Here is an 18,625-nt window from a genome sequence, read left to right on the forward strand (position 1 = left end):
TGATCTCCAAATCAATTCACATCTCCCATATCTCCCTTTTCTCTCCTAAAAACATTCCAACACTCCCATCTTCTTCTCCAAGAATTTCACGGTCCGGGTTCGGTGTCCAAGTTAATTCTAGGGGTCTTTGCAGTCGATCACACACTCACCATTGTTGATTACTTGTAAGGTAAGATGATTTCTCCCAAACTTTGAGTATTTCATTGTTTCAATTGAAGACACAACAATGAACTTGACCTTGGGTTGTTCAATTACTTGTTCAAATGATAATGTTATTTTAGAAACACCCTTGGAATGACGGTATGTGAGTGTGTATGTAATTAAAATCAAACTCATACGTTAATAGATCTAATTGGAAGTTTTGACTTAGGGTTCGTAGTTTCGGTATGCTATAAAAAGTTGATTTGTGTGTAATCGAAACCCTAAGGATGATAAACTACCATTTATTGTGTTGAAATGAATGATTAGATCTAGGTTGAATGAATGATTGTTGAAATTGTGGGTTGTATGAGAGTTCAAGTGTGATGCCTGGCACACAATTGACTTACGAACCTCTTCCACGGACCGTAGGTTGGGGTCCGTGGATCAGTAGCACACAATACATGGTATAAGTATGGAACCACGGTGTGGACTACGGTCCGTCGTTTGATCGACGGACCATTCTGCACATCCGTGGTTCCCCATCTGAAACCCAAAATGTGACCTCCTGATCTACGGAGGGAACCCACGGACCGTGGTTCTATCGACGGACAGTAGGTACCCACCATGGGTCAACAGTTCAACTACTGTCCAAAAAAATAATTGTGTTTTGTCTAGGTCCGAATCTTGTTCTAAAATTATTCCATGAGTCTTATTGAATTGTTTTGGTACTAACTAAGCTTCCACAAGAACCATGACCCCCAAACAAGCTCCTACCTACGCAGCAAAGGGCAAGTCCAAATTCGTCGCTCCTTCCCGACTTCTGATTGATGAGGACACAGATGAGGAGTACATTCCACCTACCACCAAAACCTCCCCCAGTGCTCCCCGCACTACTAGGAACAGAGCCCAACAGGTTAGCTCTGACGAGGTCACTGACCCCCTAGTCTGATGAGGGGGACATACAGATCGGAGCGTAGGCTAGCTTAGAGTCACATTCCTGCTCTAGTTCTAGCGGTGGTACTGCTTCCTCATCTGATGTCGATAGCACAGGCGACAACCCGACACCTATCAGCATTGAGCCTGCTCCCAAGGCTGGTGAGCCTAATAGATTGTGTGTCCCTGTCCAGTTTCAGATTTATGAGAATGACACTATGTTGAACGAGCACCGGAGGATGGCCAGGCTCGTGACTGAGGAGTGTAGGGTCCTTACAGGCAGCCTCCACACTACACCTTCCATTGAGGAGCTCTTCAAGAGACACTGCTGCGAGTGGATGGCACGGAGTCCTGGGAAATACAACGAAGAGATAGCCCGAGAATTCTATGCTTCTTATGCCGTCACCATCAGAAACTCTATTTCTACCTCGGCCTGCACTTTAGTCCACAATAGTGCAGGGGTTCACAATCGACATCTCAGAGGTTACGATTCGCAGGTTCATCTGTGGCCCAGCCCACACTCTGCCATCAATACAGCAAAGTACGACTATAGGATTGGCATCATTCAGAGTGGGGCATTTTAGAGAGATGCCGAGCAGAGGGAGACATTATTGAGATGGATGGCCCGTCACATTGCAGAGGATGGGGAGCGCGCTGAGTGGGTACGGACACCTAACATGGGCATCAGGAAGGCATCATTGAGCTTCGCTGTGAAGTTCTTCTAGCTTTTGGTTCGAAATAGACTGTCCTCGACACAGGCATACAATGTAGTTACATGGGACCGGGTTGTGATGCTAGCAACCATGTTGGCCGGTTTGGAGATTGACTTTGCCCACATCTTGATTGTAGAGAGCCATGAGACGGCCTTCAAGGCCACCACCACAATGCCCCTCCCATGCCTTATTTTCTAGCTCTTCAAGGATGCTTTTATGCCCAATTAGTATTGCGACCGGTTGCTTGAGGCGACCAAGACTCTTGACATTAGCCTCATTTAGGACGATGCCAACGTAGCTGCACCTAGGAGGGAGCCACAGGTTGAGGTACCGCCTTTGGGTGATGATCTTGTTGCGGACGTGGAGCGGATGCAGGTTGATGACACTGCCATTCCAGCCCCTACAACGGATGCCCAGGCTCCACCATATTCGGCCAGTAGTCAGTCCCCTAGCTCCTCCCTCTTTAGGGTCCACTGCCATGCCTTTAGCCTGAGTACAGAAGCTGGAGACACAGATGGCCACGCTGTTGCAGCACATTAGGCCGTAGAAGCAGCGGTCTATTGAGGAGTAAGAGGCGAGGATGGAGCAGCTGATGGACTGGAAGATTCAGGCCATTCATAAGCGCCTGGATACTTTCGAGCTGAGAGTCTTAGAGAGGCCGGCCCTGACTATTGATTTGGCAACCTTCCAAATGGAGTTGGCGAGCCTGCGTGCCGATGTTGATGCCCTTTTAGCCGCTTCTGCGACTGCACAGAGGCTACCCCTACAACAGAGGAGGATGATGCGGTGATGACAGTCTTATTTGGCGATGATATGCCACCACCAGATTCTTCCCATGTTGCTGGGAAGTGCCACCGCTCCTACCATACTTCTAATACTGAGGAGGCTTAGAGATTGAAGAAGAAGGACCTCCAGCAGCTTGAGGAGGCCTAGAGGGCATCTATACTTGATGAGGAGATGAGACAGCAGCGGGCTCGGGAGATTGGTGTTGGCCCATCCGGTAGTTTGAGCAATACTGAGGGTGCTACCAATGGCGTCCTTGATGTTGATCCAACGGGCTCTGGGAAACTGGACCCACCCGCTTCTTGAGAGGTCTTTGGCGCATTTGCGCCACAGGTTCGCTTCACCCTATGCTTTACTTTTTATTTTTTTTGTGCATTGAGGGCAATTGCACCTTATTTTGTTGGGGGTGGGGTAAATGGATCGTGAGTGATGGGGTGAAGTCTGAGTAACCCAACTTATAATCCTCCTTTGGGGTTTTCTTGTCTGTGTTCTTTTCCCCCAAAGGATTGTTTACTTTTATGTTGAACCGGCATGTTTAGGAATGTATGTGTAGAAGTAAGTAGAAGAATGAAAGCATGATGGCATAAAGAACATGAAATTGATACCCGTCCAAAAGTTTTGAAAAGTGCTAGATCTATAGGCTAGATGAGTTGAATGTGTTGGATCTCAATATGACATGATAAGAACCAATGTGACCTCATTACTTAAGCTAAAACTTGAATTGAGTAATCTAATAATCTGATAATGAAACAATGTGTCAAGTGTGTGTGAGAAAAGTTTGAAATAAATGTTCCATTTTATACAAATGTTTGAGCGTAATGTAAACCACTTCTTTCAATACACCTAACTAACATTCCCTAAATTAATTGTTTTGGCACTGGTCCCTGCTTGGACATGCCACTACACCATTTTAGGCCTACGGCCACCCCGGTAAAGTGTAGCCTAAACTAGCAAAAAGTGTGGCCTTTGATAAAAGGCCACACTTTTTGACTTTAAGCAACACTTTTTAGGGGGTGGCCTAATGAAGCGTAACCTTTGACATTAGACCACACTTTTGAAGTGTCGCCAAAGCAGCAACACTTACAAAGCGTGGCCAAAGAGGTATAAAGGCCACGCTTTGGAGTATTTCATTAGCAACACTTTTATATGATTATACTACACTTAAAAGTGTTACCTTTGCGGTGTTATTGGTTACACTTTAAAAGTGTAGCCTTTTATATCTCACCTACAACAACACTTATAAAGTGTAACTTTTCTTATGTACACGATAAAATTTATAAACAATAAGCCACACTTTCGTAGTGTTGCCATGCTGTGTAGAATTTTTGTAGCCACAACTTAGCCACACTTACGATAAAATTTAGTTTGCATATAATCAATAATCACAATTAAATATTTATAAGTGATATAAAGCACAAAATTTGCTTATAAATAATTCGAAATATATATTTCAAATTAAATAAACTTCGAGAACATGTCCCATACATATAGAAAGCAATTGCTTAAAGATCTCTACTAGCAATACATTCCACAAAACCAAATGTATTCAAACAACATTTATGATAATATATAGTACAAAAACTCTTTATCATTCACTACAATAGATCGAGTTTACTTCTGTCCTCTATTCATCAAATTCAATCAACGGCATTTTCCTGCACATTCACCAGTAAATTATAAGTTAGAGAATCAAATATTTCATATGCTCACTATATTGTTCAATTCCCAGCCCCTTCCCAACCCCTTCACAGTTAATGAACCCCAAACATGTACAAAAACTATAAAATCTGGGAGAAAACAATAGGGCATGTATTCCAAGACTATCACAGTAGGCAAATATGAATGCTAAAAAAAATCTGGGAGAAAATAGTAGGTAAACTCCGTATGACAATTTATCCCTACATATTCTCCAAAACTTATTCTTCAAAGAGTCAAATTCCTGGTCTTTAATGATACTAGCAGACTCTGTATGACAGTCTATCCCTACATAAATTGGCCTTGCAATTGGGGAGAGTTGATGTTGTTGATAGAAGGATGCAGACAACTAGAATTGACACTAACAACCAGGCTGAAAGTCAGGCAGCTTTACGTGGACTGCACTGGTGTGTTCAACATGGATACAAGAAGGAGATATTGGAGGTTGACTCAGAGCTATTAACCAAATGGCTCAACAACAATGCCAAAACTCCATGGAAGATTCAGTACACCATCAACGAGCGCAGGAACATTGCTAGACAGCTAGAATTCTTTTGGTATACACAATCCTATTCTAACAAGAATTATTATATCACTACAGAGGACAGCTATGTCAAACCAGGAGCCCAGATCCGTCCCCTAACAAGAGTCATTCCACAACCATACAAGGAAAAAAAGGAAACCAAAAATGCAAGGCAACACATTGGACAGTTTCAGAAGAACATCAATCAAGTCAAAAATAAGAGAAGATACACAAGCAACAAAACGACAACTACCTTGGATATCAATAACAATATGCAGACTATTAACAGAGAATGCTAAATACAAAATATCTTTTGAATAACCAGATTATGATCTGACCCTGAAGAATGTGGAAGATTTGTGCCTCTTACAACTTGTGCGCTACTTGCATCAATAGGTGAAGCAAGGTTATATCCTTGAGGATGTCCATAAGAGTAAGGAAAATCTAGGAATGATTCAACACCAACAATATACTCTTTGCTATACCTTGCTAAATCCATCCAATCATTGGATGGGATATTTGAATTCCTAGAAGAAGATATTAATATTTAATCTTTCAGTAACAATCATTAAATCATTAGCTACATAAATGTATGTCATCAGAATCAAAATCATGTGTTATGAGATGATCAGATTCATAGTGAGTTTCGAGTTTCGAGTACCTTGTTACCATTCTTGTTTCTAATATATACATAATAATAACTACAAAAATGTATGTCATTATTTCAAGGATGAAATATAGTCATTTTAATGTTAAGAGATCAGAAATACCTTGATTTTGGTGTCTGTATAATATTAATTTCCTCTCATCAAAACCTGAAATAGTTGAGAAGATTTCTTGGTTTAGAAAAAAAATTTTGATTAAAATGTGCTTATTAAAACTACATAAAAAATAATATATTTACATAATGGGTTTGCAAATTCCTCAATACTAGTCATTCAAAATAAAAGTATAAGTTAGTGAAATAAATCATGTATTTAATATGCTCAATACTAGTCATTTTTAACAATACTTCCCAGCCCCTTCCCAATGTAGGGGTACTGTCATGAAAAATAGGACTCTTAGTTGCTATTAAAACATGTATTTCATATGCTAATAAGATGTGACAGTAAGTAACTACAATAAAATCCATAAATGTTGCAAAGAAATTGTGTAGACCTTCTAGTAGTTGTTGAATATAGCTGGAAACAAGAAAAAGAGGTAACTAAATTTACGGTGAAACGATGACCAGTTAGCAAAGCTGAAGGTGAACCAGACCTTGGATCCAACTCCATGAGTATCCCAGTACCAACACAATGCAAGTAGCGCTGCCGGGTTATCCCGAACCTGATGACAAATAATAAGTTGGTGCAATAGCAATCATCAATTAGTTCTAGTACAAATCAAAGACAGATTCTTGAAGTATAACAATATATAATGGCCCATCTTATTTATTCCTGAAGTCAGCCAAAAAAAAAACTATAGCCCTAGAGAGAAGAAAACTAATGGATCATTACTTAGGTGTTAACACTGCGAGTATCTAAATCTATAGGACGATTTTCTCTGAAGTATGAAACACTTGTTGTCAACTAAAGGAACCCTTTGTCTATACAAAACAATATGACTGAAGAGGCTACGACTTACATCAACACTCTTAAGACATTTTCATGAAACTAAAATAGCATACAAACTTGCTAATTTGAGGGACTCACCTGTAAAGAGGACAATTTCAATTGACAATGACTTGATCATCTCTATTTTTTTCTTTTATTATGTTCTCTTTTTCCGCAATCACCTCATCATTTCCTTTCAATGCTTGCTCAATTTCCTCAATATTTGATTCTTAAATAACATAGAACCCATTAGAAGGAAATAGAGATGGCTAGTAATTAATATTTGGTAGTCCAAATTGAAACAAAACAAATTACATCCCAAGAACTAATCCAGAACTCACTATTGCAGAATTATCTCACAACACAAGGAAAAAAATGTATGGAATTTAGCAACATGCTTTGACAATGGCAAGCACAAAGTATGACAACAACAGAATAGGCACCTTTCAAATTTATAATCATGTCTTTTAAATTTTTATGAGGATGTGTGAATTATTCTTGTTGCGAATCTCTTTTCCAAATTAGATATGCTATTTGCATATAATTTTCGATTTGTACAGTCACCAAAGGAGAAGTGTAATTGCGGATTATCTCCAAAATTGTATCTCTCTATTAAGTCATTAAATGTTGGCTAGTCATTAATCTTTCTTTCAAAACATACATATATTACTTATTTTCACTATACCTACAATCTTAGAGCTGATTTGTGTTAAAAATTGGATACTGGACAACTAAAATTAAAAACTTATATCTAAGGAGAAGAAAGGATTTCTACTATACCCAAATTAAATTTAATATTTTTTGTTAAAATCTTTTTATTTTAAGTTAAGTAAAGAATAGAACAAAATACAAATACTTTGTAGCAATATAATGTTTCAATTTTGGGGTAAAAGAAAATAGAGAGAGTATAAATTTGAAACATGCATCCACAAATAATATAAAGGTATAAACTCCATAAATGTAGAAGAACCATCAGAGACTTAGAAAAGTGAATGTTACCAGAGAAAACATAGTAGAGAACTCACGTTGAGAACAAGAGACGTCAGCAAACTCCCTGAGCCATGGCGATGGAATTAAGGTAAAGTGGATTCTGAGGAAGTGTATGAGTAATAAAGGCACGAGACGTGTTATATATGTGTCTTGAATAAACGATCCCATGAAGAGATGCCACATGACCTAGCTCAACTGCCTCATGCTTATACTTTTCTAGAGAGAAAAAGTGAAGCAGTAGGAGCTTGCTTTCAAGTTCCTTTTGTCACCCCTTTTCCTTTGTAACAAAAACAGTATTACAAGATTTTAACTACCAACACTAAGAGGACTAATAAACAAGAGAAGGAACTTCCTTAAGAATTTTCACTTGCTTTCAAATATGAGTTCAAATTTAAGAGAAAATCCTGCTAATACTAGAATCAAAAGTTTTTCATACTAAATAACAGCAGAATCAATGCAAACAAAAAGATATAATTACTCAAAAAAAAGATTAGCAAATGTGCATCAACAGAATCAAATAAAATGTCACAAAAAATTTTAGAACCACACTCAAATTTGCCTCGCTTGCTCATAAGTCAAACTTAAATGTCCCAACACAAATTACTATACCTTGGAGTTCCTTGATATGCTCACTAGAAGAGATGTGTTGTGCCTGAAACCAGAGAGATTCCAACAATAAGACAATTGAGAAGATTGATTAAAATTGATGATTAGAATTTTGCAAACCTCAACTAATACTATACCTCCTCAATATTCTAAATCTAAAATTTAGCAGGGGAGCTTTTTAACTTCAATTGACAACAAATAGACCTGAAGCTAATGTAAGCTCCTTCTAGATTGCTATATTGTCTTGGAGATGCGTGTTTCTTGAAATCTATACTCTAGAGATTTTGGTATAGGTTATGTAGAAACATGTCTCTTCACATATTTACTACCACAACTGATATACAAGAACTTACATAACTGTATATATTTTTGTTTATAGGATGTATACGACTATATGTTCACCAAACATAATCAAGTTCATGTGTAAGCGCTAGAATTCCTGTGAAGAAAGAAAGAGAAGCAATAAAAATATTACTTCAACTCTTCAAGCATATCATCAAACAACTTGACTGCATTACAGTGCACATAAAAAATCTTCCTACGCCCTCCAAAATTTGACTTCATCTTAGAAAATTTTGCAAGCAAACTATTACAGTACTATATTTGTGTAGCTTCTTCATTGTTCTCTGTAAGCTCTTTAGTTTTTTTATGGTGGATTAGTCTTAGGTATTAGAAAATGATATTACAAAATGGAAATATACAAGAAAGGAAATGAATATTATATCAAAAGTCATTTTTACTATTACGATATATTTTTTATTAATATTGTTTAGCAGTAATATAGAAAATGTACCTCTTGATCTTTGGAATTATGGGCATATCAGTTACATGAAAAAGAACCTGCGCCAATGAATTATTCTCATAAGAGGAATCTTATCAAATAATCAAATTCCTCAAACTTAATAAAGATATTAAGAGCACCCGAAAAGAAAACAAAGTATAAATTCAAGAATTTCGTAAGTAGAATGAAAATGAAGTACAAATTCAAGAACAGAATGAAAACGAAGTACAAATTCAAGAACTTCAGAAGTAGAATGAAGATGTCAAAATCAGTAATTTCTAAGAAAGACAGAATCAAATGCTTACATACTCACCGATTTATATTTGTAACACCAGGACCAACAAACAGAAATAACAAAAAACATAGTTAACAATAACTTAGAAAACTAGAGGACAACTACATTGTATCTGGAGATGATTGTGTAGCAGTCAAAAGTGGCTGGAATAAGTATGGTATAAAATACGGAAAGCCAACAAGTCATTTGATCATCAAACGTCTCACTTGCATTTCACCTTACAGTGCATCTATAGCATTAGGAAGTGAAATGTCAGGTGGAATTCAAGATGTGAGAATTCAAGACATTACAACCATCTAGACAAAATCAGGGATAAGGATCAAGACTGGCGTGGGGCGAGGGGGCTACATCAAAGATATATATGTCAAGGGGATGAAACTGCACACTATGAAATGGGTATTTTGGATGACAGACAATTATGGTTCACATGCTGACACTCACTGGGATCCTAAAGCCTTACCAGAGATAAAAGAAATCAATTATCGGGATGTGGTGGCTGAGAACGTGTTAATGGCTGGCCAGCTAGATTGGATATTCGGGGATCCTTTCACTAGAATCTGCATGTCCAATGTAATAATTGGTTTAGCAGAAAAGTCCAAGAAAAATCCATGGGCTTGCACTAATATTGAAGGAATTAGCAGTAGTGTGCAACCGCCACCTTGTAAGTTGCTAGCTGATTAGGGCCCAAAGAAAAGTGGTATGTCTGCTTTTCCTACAGAAAGTTTACCCATAGATTGCATAGAGATGCAAAGATGTTCTTATAGATTTAATCTCTGATAAGCTTTCCATACATGTAATAGTTCTATTACTTAAGTACCCATACTTTTCATAGCTACTTCAGAATACCCTCAACATTACGCTACAAATATAACTATATAAGGACTTCATGTGTTCTTTTCCAAAATGGATAATTTCATGTTACACTATAAGAAGCAAAACTATGATTCTACAAACCGTGACTATCCACAAATCTAAGAAAGACAAATCTCAAAGTTTATTTACCAGTAAGGAATTGTGAACAACACATTTAAGATAGCAAATTCACGCTTCTGGATATCACCTTGTAGCTGAGAAAGAATTTAGAAACACTAAAGAAAACTAGGTGATTGTTCATAAGAATACAAATCTACAATCACATAGGGCATCCAGACTGAAAAATACATACAACTACTACCGAACCACTTGAAAGTAAAGATAGGTCAAATTTTTAGGATAACAAGCAGTAATCACTTAGGATTTCCTAGTTCTACCAGCCAGAGAGAATCTGGTAACAAGAAGGAATTGGTACTTGGAACATTCTAATCACCTTGAAAGACTAATAGGACAAATCTAACATAAGCTACTAACAGAACCATGAACTTGCCTCCACTGCATTTGATCTACGTTTTCCAAGGATCATTGAGAGGTTTGATAAGTGCCCTACAAAATTTATGAAACAACAGAAATTATAAAACAACATCTCTCTTAGTAAGTTGGATCTGGATTGAATTTCACAGATTCCCTCCAAATGAGCTCCTTGATATTTTCTTCAGTAAAAGATGGCTGCTCAAAGTCAAAACTGAAAGGCCTAGGAAAAACAGGCTATTCATTGATATCCAACAGAGTGATAACAAAGAACGAAAAGAACGTTGACATAGTCACCGTGTACCTGAATCTATCTCCATCGTCACTGCTCGTAGATTCTCCGATTCCTCTAAATTTGAAGTTCGTCGAATTGTTTATCTCGTCTTTAGGACAAAAGTGAAGCAGGATTAGGGAATCCCCACATGCCATTGATAAGGTAACTGAAGAAATTTTGGGTGAAATTGAGAAGGAGAGAAACTAGGGTTTAGGTTTCAATTTTTGAGTAGTGCTTTAGGCAAAAAGCAGCACAAAATTTTGTTTGGGGAAAAACGTTTTTATTTTTGTATTGAGTGTTATTTTTTTGGCAATTAGAAATTGGAGGGAGAGTTGAATATATGGGAGGTGATACAATATTTTGGTGAAAATTTTAAGATAATTATAAGGCCATACTTATCAAGTGTTGCTTTTAGAATTATAAAAATATCACACTTCAAAAGTGTAATCATATGTATAAATAAGTGTTGCTAATTATGTAATGATTTGGCAACACTTATAAAGTGTAGCCTATAGTGTTAAACAGTACGCTTTATAAGTGTTGCCAATATTACCGTAGTCTAAAGGCAAAAACTAAGGCTACGCTTTAAAAGCGTAGTTACAAATATTTTAGGCAACACTTTACAAGCGTTGTCCAGATTTAGTGTAGCCTTATGACTAAAATGGTGTAATGTGTGCACCTTGACTTAGGCCAAAAGCCCAAGTTGAGGGTGGCTAATTCAAAAAGTTACCTTGATCTTGGACCTGGTCCGACATCGGATATTGTGCACCTCAAATCTTGCAAAATACATAAGGTGAGGGTGTCTAAGAAAAAGGGTATGAAAAAAGTTTTGTGTTGAAGAGAGGAAAAGAAAAGAAAAGATAGAAAAAGATGTGACTTTATTCAAAAGAAACAAAGAAAAATTAAGTAAAAGAAAAAAATAAAAAATATATATGAGCTATAAAGTCAAAAGTGACATTTGTGTTGAAAAGAATCAAGGGAAAGAACTGAAAATAAAAAGATGTCAAGAATTGTTTGAGAAAAGAGGTAAAAAGCCAATGTAATGTCAAGGAGAGTAGAAAGTCACTAAAAGGTACCCAAATATATACTACCTGACCCTGAGCCTACGTTACAAGCTAAGAAAGTCCTATAGTGATCCTAGTGACTAGTTTGGAGCGTCTATGCAGTGAAAATAAAGGCAAGCCTATGGTATTGAGCACTAACTGTACTTGAAGTCACTTCTGACCGTGAGTGTTGAATGAATCCTAAAACTCAAAATTCATATCTATTGTGTGAAAAGGAGATTTCTTTTGAACTGATGGCATTAGTTACATTGTTGGAGAGTTAGTGCCTTGGTGATTGTGAAAAGTGTATGTTGTGGTGTATATTGGTCAATCTATGTCATGTTTTGATCCGCGTGAGTTAGCTTGTTGAGTCTAGATGAAAATATTTGCACTAATGTGATGGAATTGAGTTAGAAAGCCATGTGATTGCTTGAGTTTGGATGTTTGCTTCTACCTAAGTGTCGTTTAGAGTTTTAGTGTGTCGCATGAAGACAAACAACAGGTTTAATTTGAGGGTGTTGATATACCGTGAGTTTAGGGTATTTTTTATGCGTTTCACTTAGAGTTTGTGTGCGTCTAGGGCTATTTTTTCCTAGATTTAATGTTTTGTGTATAATGTCTGCAGGAAATAGGCTTGGATGCGGATTGATGAAGATGTGAGCTGAAAAGTGAAGAAGTGGCCACCAACGGAGCCACCCACGAACCGTAGGTCCAACGTCGGGCCGTGGGTGGTCAGTCGTAGATCCTGGTCTGAAGAGATGAGTTTCAGTAATCAACCTACGAAGTACCAGGACGGACCATAGACCACTCCATGGATCGTGAGAGAGGCATTGTAGGTGGAGCTTCAGGGAAGTCTGACAAGTCTGGAACACGGAGCAAGACGACGGATCGTATGTAATGCCCCAGAAACTAGCAAGCTAAACTAGAGAATTCTAGAGCTTTGTGTGAGAGTTTTAGAGTTTCGTATGAGGTTTAAGCTCGTAAAATGACTTCCCAAACTTAGAGTGAGGGTTTTAGGGTTAGGGGGTCAAGGTACGACTCCCCAAGGACCAACCAAGGGGCCCTTGAGGAGGACCCCAAAACATCCCCAAAAGCTATAAAAAAAATAGCCCTCCCACGAAGGGCATCTACGGATAGTAGATGGACCCATGCCCCGTGGGAAGGGGTCGTGGGTCAAGGCCCCTAGTTCCCCTACATGCTAAGCCCCAGTACTCAACCTACGAGTGTGCAGCACTCCCCGTAGACCCACCCACGGTTCATGAGTCGGGGTCTCGTGGGTTGGGCAGCATGTTCCATAAAGTAGTTTAAGTTAGGGACTTGGGGGTTAATTCCTTATTAATTAGGGGTTAAGTGGGGAAGTTTTATTAGTAATTAGACCCCCCTGTATAAGTCTAATAGACTCCTAAATACATTGATCCTAGACACAATTTCTAAATCCCCAAAGAACCAAATTCCCTCTTGGGGGTTAATTCCTTATTAATTAGGGGTTAAGTGGGGAAGGTTTATTAGTAATTATACCCCCTATATAAGTCTAATATACCCCTAAATACATTGATCCTAGACACAATTTCTAAATCCCCAAAGAACCAAAATTCCCTCTCAAATATTCTCTCTCTAGAAAGTGAAGAAGAAGAAGAAGAAGAGAAGGAAGCTAAGGAAGAATTCTTCCATTGTTGAAAGATTTTGTGATGGCTTTGAATCAAGGTATGTTAGCTTATTCATCTATGTGTTCTTCCACCCATAGCGCCCCCTAGATTTCCCCCAAGTTGAGAAGAAAATCCCCAATTCTAGCTACGGTTTCTTCCTATGTTGTGGGTAGTGTTGAAGTATGATTTCAATTGAGTGGATAATAATTATATATGATTGTTTTAGTATTGAATCATGATTTATTGATGATATTATGTGTTTCCATGGCCAACCCTAAGTCCAAATTGATGAAATCAAAGTAATGTGGGTTTGTGCCTTAAAGAGGGAAATTGAAGACTTAGAGTTGATCTTCTAGAATTTACGTTATGAATGGTAATTGTTCAAGATTAAAATCAAATATAAATGAATTGATTTAGATTATAGTATATGTGATTGATCATGATTAGTAGAGCTTGAGAATTAAACCTTTATGATGAATTATGACTAGAATCACTTGACAATGAAAAATGTGATTAGAATACCTTGAAATATAGGTGTGTATGATGATTGTAAGAAGTAAAGCTCTGAGAGAAGGGCTAGTAGTCATGAATGTTGAGTCACTAGTGATTTGAGAGTAAAGTTAATGTGATGAATAGAAGTCTAATAGGTAGAATTTTGGTGAAAGGCCTATACTCACCTAACCTACCTTATAAATACTTGAATGTATGAAGTGATAGAACCGCTTGAACATAGATTATTTGTCAAGGACATTCTTCCATGAGACATGATTGTTAAGCAACGCTTAATAGTAAATCTTGGTGTGTATGCTTGGCCCCAAGTGGATATTGACAATGAGATGGAGTGTCACACAAGGTAGGGCCCGGGCTCCAAGTAGAAAGGAGAACCACACCTATTTGATGTGAGAACTATCCAAGTTAATAGGGGAACTCTTGCGTAGTAGGGTATGGGTTTTCCCAAAGTTAGGTCTCATGATATGGAAACCTTCACACAGTGAAGTTAAGGTTTCTAGTAGCAATCTCCATATCTAATGAACTAAGACATGCTTGAAGAAGTATCTCTAAGTGTACGAAAGCATTAATGGACTTAGACATGCTTGAGAAAATATCTCACAGGTTGCATCTTAATAATGAACTTAAACATGTTTAAAGAAGTGTCTCATAGGGTTTAACATAATAATGAACTAAGATGTGCTTAAGGAAGTACCTCATAGTGTTCTAAGGTCTAAAGAAAAGAACTAGTTTCCAACTATGAAGTATGAGTATGAGGACCAAAAGGTGATACTTAGTATGAATGGTATTATAGGATGCCATTCATGCATTGCACAAGTATGACTTATGTAATAAGACCATGTTAATCATGACCAAAAAGGGATACTTAGCTTGGATAGGATTATGGGGTCTTATTTATGCATTGCATAAGTATGATTTAAGGTTATTTGAGAGGTAGTTCTTTTATGATATGAAATACTAAGGGTGGAATAATGCTTATATGATGCTTATAATTGAGACTTTTCTTATGATTATGATATTGTCTCTTCTGCTTATAGTTTATGTTTCATGAAGTATTTCTTATGCTTATGGATTATGTCTTATATTGACTAACCCTTATGTTATACTATTATGATGCTATGCTAGCTAATATATTTAGTACATTTTGTACTAACGCATACTCTTGCCTACATTCTTATCAAATGTAGGGTTCGGTGACATTGAGTTCCTATCTTTAGGCTAGATTTCTAAGGAGCAAAGGAGTTGAAGATTTGGTGAGTCCTCATAGCTTCGAGGACAAAGCCAATATTTCCATTATGTCTTTTATTTTCATGTTTTGAGACTATTGTATGGGCTATATCCCAAGAGTTTATTTCAAAAGTTGTATCAGATGGTTTGAGTCAAAGTGTAGTAAGACTTCCGCTTGCATTTCATAAAGACTTTGATTGTATGGATAAAGTTTTAAAATTTCCGTACTTTTCTATTATTCTATGTTATGATATGCTAAGGACTTGTATGAGACCCCTTCGAGGTCAAGTACGTCATGTTACATCTAGGGTGTACCCCTGGGTCGTTACAAACATGGTAATCAGAGCACAAGGTTTAGAATGGTTCTAGGATTGTCTCAAACCACATCTAGTAGAGTCTTGTTCATAAATGTGAAGCGCACCACATTTATGAATATGAGGCTATCGGATGTTTAGGAAATCTCATTTCTTCATTCTCTAAGTCTTGCCATAGAGTTTAGTTTTAGTAGGTCCTTCTTCTAATTTGTGCCAGTTGATTTTCAGGGTATGGCTAATGCTAGGAGAGGTGAGGAAGGCAATGAGGAGCAAGAGATTCCTCTCCAAGTTCCACCACAAGCTCCTCCCCAAGCTCCATTTGATTCTCTGGATATGTCGAATGCGAAGATTAGGTCGGCTTTCCAAATATTGGCCCAGCTTTGATGGCACAAGTGAATAGGGATGTGGTAGCTTCGGCAAACCCAATAAGGGGGATGGCTGCTTCTAGAGTGAGAGAGTTTTTGAGGATGAATCCTCCGAAGTTTAGTGGCTCAAAAGTGGAAGAGGATCCTAATGGGCTTATAGTGAGGTTTATAAAGTACTTGCCATCATGGGAGTGACTTCGGTAGAAAAAGCGGAACTAGCCGCTTACCAATTGAAGGATGTTGCTCAAATATGGTATGAACAATGGAAAAATACTAGGCCAGTGGAAGTGGGCTCAATAGAGTAGGAAGTGTTCAAACTAGCATTTCTTGATAGGTTCTTTTCCCGGGAGTTGAGGGAAGCCAAGGTGGAAGAGTTTATCAACCTTAAGCAAGGTAGCATGAGTGTTAAGAAGTATACCTTGAAATTTACTCTAATGTCTAAGTATGCTCCATCTATGGTAGCAAATCTGAGGGATATAATGAGTAGGTTTTTGACGGGTGTGTCCGAATTGGTTTAAGAAGAACGTTGTACGGCAATGCTTGTGGAAAATATGGATATCTCTAGGCTTATGGTGTATGCCCAACAAATTGAGGAGTCAAAACTTAGGAAAAAGAATAGGGAGATGAAGAGAGCTAGGACCAACGAGGGGAACTTTTCTAATGCTAAGTCTGATGGACAAGGTAGGCCTAAGTCTAAACAATGGTATTCCGGTCAAGCTTCCCCTTATACCCATAGGGTTAACCAAGAGAAAAGTAGTGGCACAAAGTGTGGAAGGAATCATTATGGTAAGTGCCTAGCTGGCATGGATGGTTGTTATGGGTGTGGAAAGAGTGGGCACAAAATGAGGGAATGCCCGGTGCTTAAGGCCAAGGGAAGGGAGGATAAGCAAGTTGCTCCTAGTGGTCCGTATGAGAGAGCCCAAAAGAAGAATAGGTTCTTTGTCCTCCAAGCCAAAAATGATCAAGAATGACCTTCTAATGTGACTACTGGTATATGTTTCATGCTTTATTAAGATTCCGGTATTGTTTGGTCTTTTGTGACTTGATATGTTAGACCTTGAAGTTGCCTTTAGTAGGAATGATGCTTAGAAAGTCCATTTAGGCTTTCTTCCAAGGGGGAGATGGTGTGCCTAAATAGTAAGGTACTGTGTGTTTATGTGTTACCATGATTTCCTTATATGCATGTTCATGAAGCTTAGGTCTTGATAGAAATTGACTTATGTGCATTGTTTTCCTCATGTTGAAGAGCATTGATTATGAGTTGCATAAATGACTTCATGAGAGTAATATATGAGCATGCCTTAGTTTGGAGTTGAAAGATTCCTCCTTGAATAAAATGTTTTTTTGAGAGTAAAAATTCATTTAGGCTCCATGAGTGTATGATTGAGGATGTTTTAGTTAGCAGATGGTAGTCCCTCCTTGAGTATGAGTAGATATAGAATTTCATGCATTATGGGTTGTTAGATGTAGTTCCTACTCCCTTGAGTTGCATTGAGTATGTTTAGCTTGTAATTGAAGTTCTCTTATTTTGTTCATGTGCATTTAGATGAGTTGCATGCATGATGGGCTGCTAGTCAAGAGTCGTTTCCTTTAAAAAGTGTTTAGAAATGTCATTCTAGGAAGAATGTTCCCAAGGGGGAGATATTGTAATGCCCCAGAAACTAGCAAGCTAAACTAGAAAGTTCTAGAGCCTTCTGTAAGAGTTTTAGAGTTTGATTTGAGGGTTAAGCTCGTAAAATGACTTCCCGAACTTAGAATGAGGGTTTAAGGGTTAGGGCGTCAAGGTTCGATTCCCCAAGGACCAACCAAGGGGTCCTTGAGGAGGACGCTAAAACATCCCCAAAGGCTGTCAAAAAACAGCCCTCCCACGAAGGGAATCTACGGACAGTAGATGGACCCACACCCCGTGGGAAGGGGTCGTGGGTCAGGGCCCCTATTTCCCCTGCATGCTAAGACCCAGTACTCCACCTACGAGTGTGCAGCACTCCCCGTAGACCCACCCACGGTCCATGGGTTGGGGTCTCATGGGTTGGGAAGCATGTTCCTTAAAGTAGTTTAAGTTAGGGACTTGGGGGTTAATTCCTTATTAATTAGGGGTTAAGTGGGGATGGTTTATTAGTAATTAGACCCCCTTATATAAGTTTAATAGACCCCAAAATACATTGATCCTAGACACAATTTCTAAATCCCCAAAGAACCCAAATTCCCTCTCAAATATTCTCTCTCTAGAAGAAGAAGAAGAAGAAGAAGAAGAAGAAGAAGAAGAAGAAGAAGAAGAAGAAGAAGAAGAAGAAGAAGAAGAAGAAGAAGAAGAAGAAGAAGAAGAAGAAGAAGAAGAAGAAGAAGAAGAAGAAGAAGAAGAAGAAGAAGAAGAACAAGGAGGAGGAGGAGCAGAAGAAGAAGAAGAAGGAGAAAGAGGAGAAGGAAGAGGAGGAGAAGGAGGAGAATGAGGAGAAGGATAAGGAGAAGGAGAAGAAGAAGAAGAAGAAGGAGGAGAAGAAGAAGAAGGAGGAGGAGGAGTAGAAGAAGAAGAAGAAGAATAAGAAGGAGAAGAAGGAGAAGAAGGAGAAGAAGAAGAAGAAGAAGAAGAAGAAGAAGAAGAAGAAGAAGAAGAAGAAGAAGAAGAAGAAGAAGAAGAAGAAGAAGAAGAAGAAGAAGAAGAAGAAGAAGAAGAAGAAGGAGAAGGAGAAAGAGAAGGAGAAGGAGAAGGAGGAGGAGGAGGAGGAGGAGGAGAAGAAGAAGAATAAGAAGAAGGAAGCTAGGGCAGAATTCTTCCATTATTGAAAGATTTTGTGAGGGCTTTGATTCAAGGTATATTAGCTTATTCATCTATGGGTTCTTCCACCCATA

Source organism: Solanum tuberosum, unplaced genomic scaffold (assembly GCF_000226075.1).
Source record: "Solanum tuberosum cultivar DM 1-3 516 R44 unplaced genomic scaffold, SolTub_3.0 scf00044, whole genome shotgun sequence".
Taxonomy (NCBI): domain Eukaryota; kingdom Viridiplantae; phylum Streptophyta; class Magnoliopsida; order Solanales; family Solanaceae; genus Solanum; species Solanum tuberosum.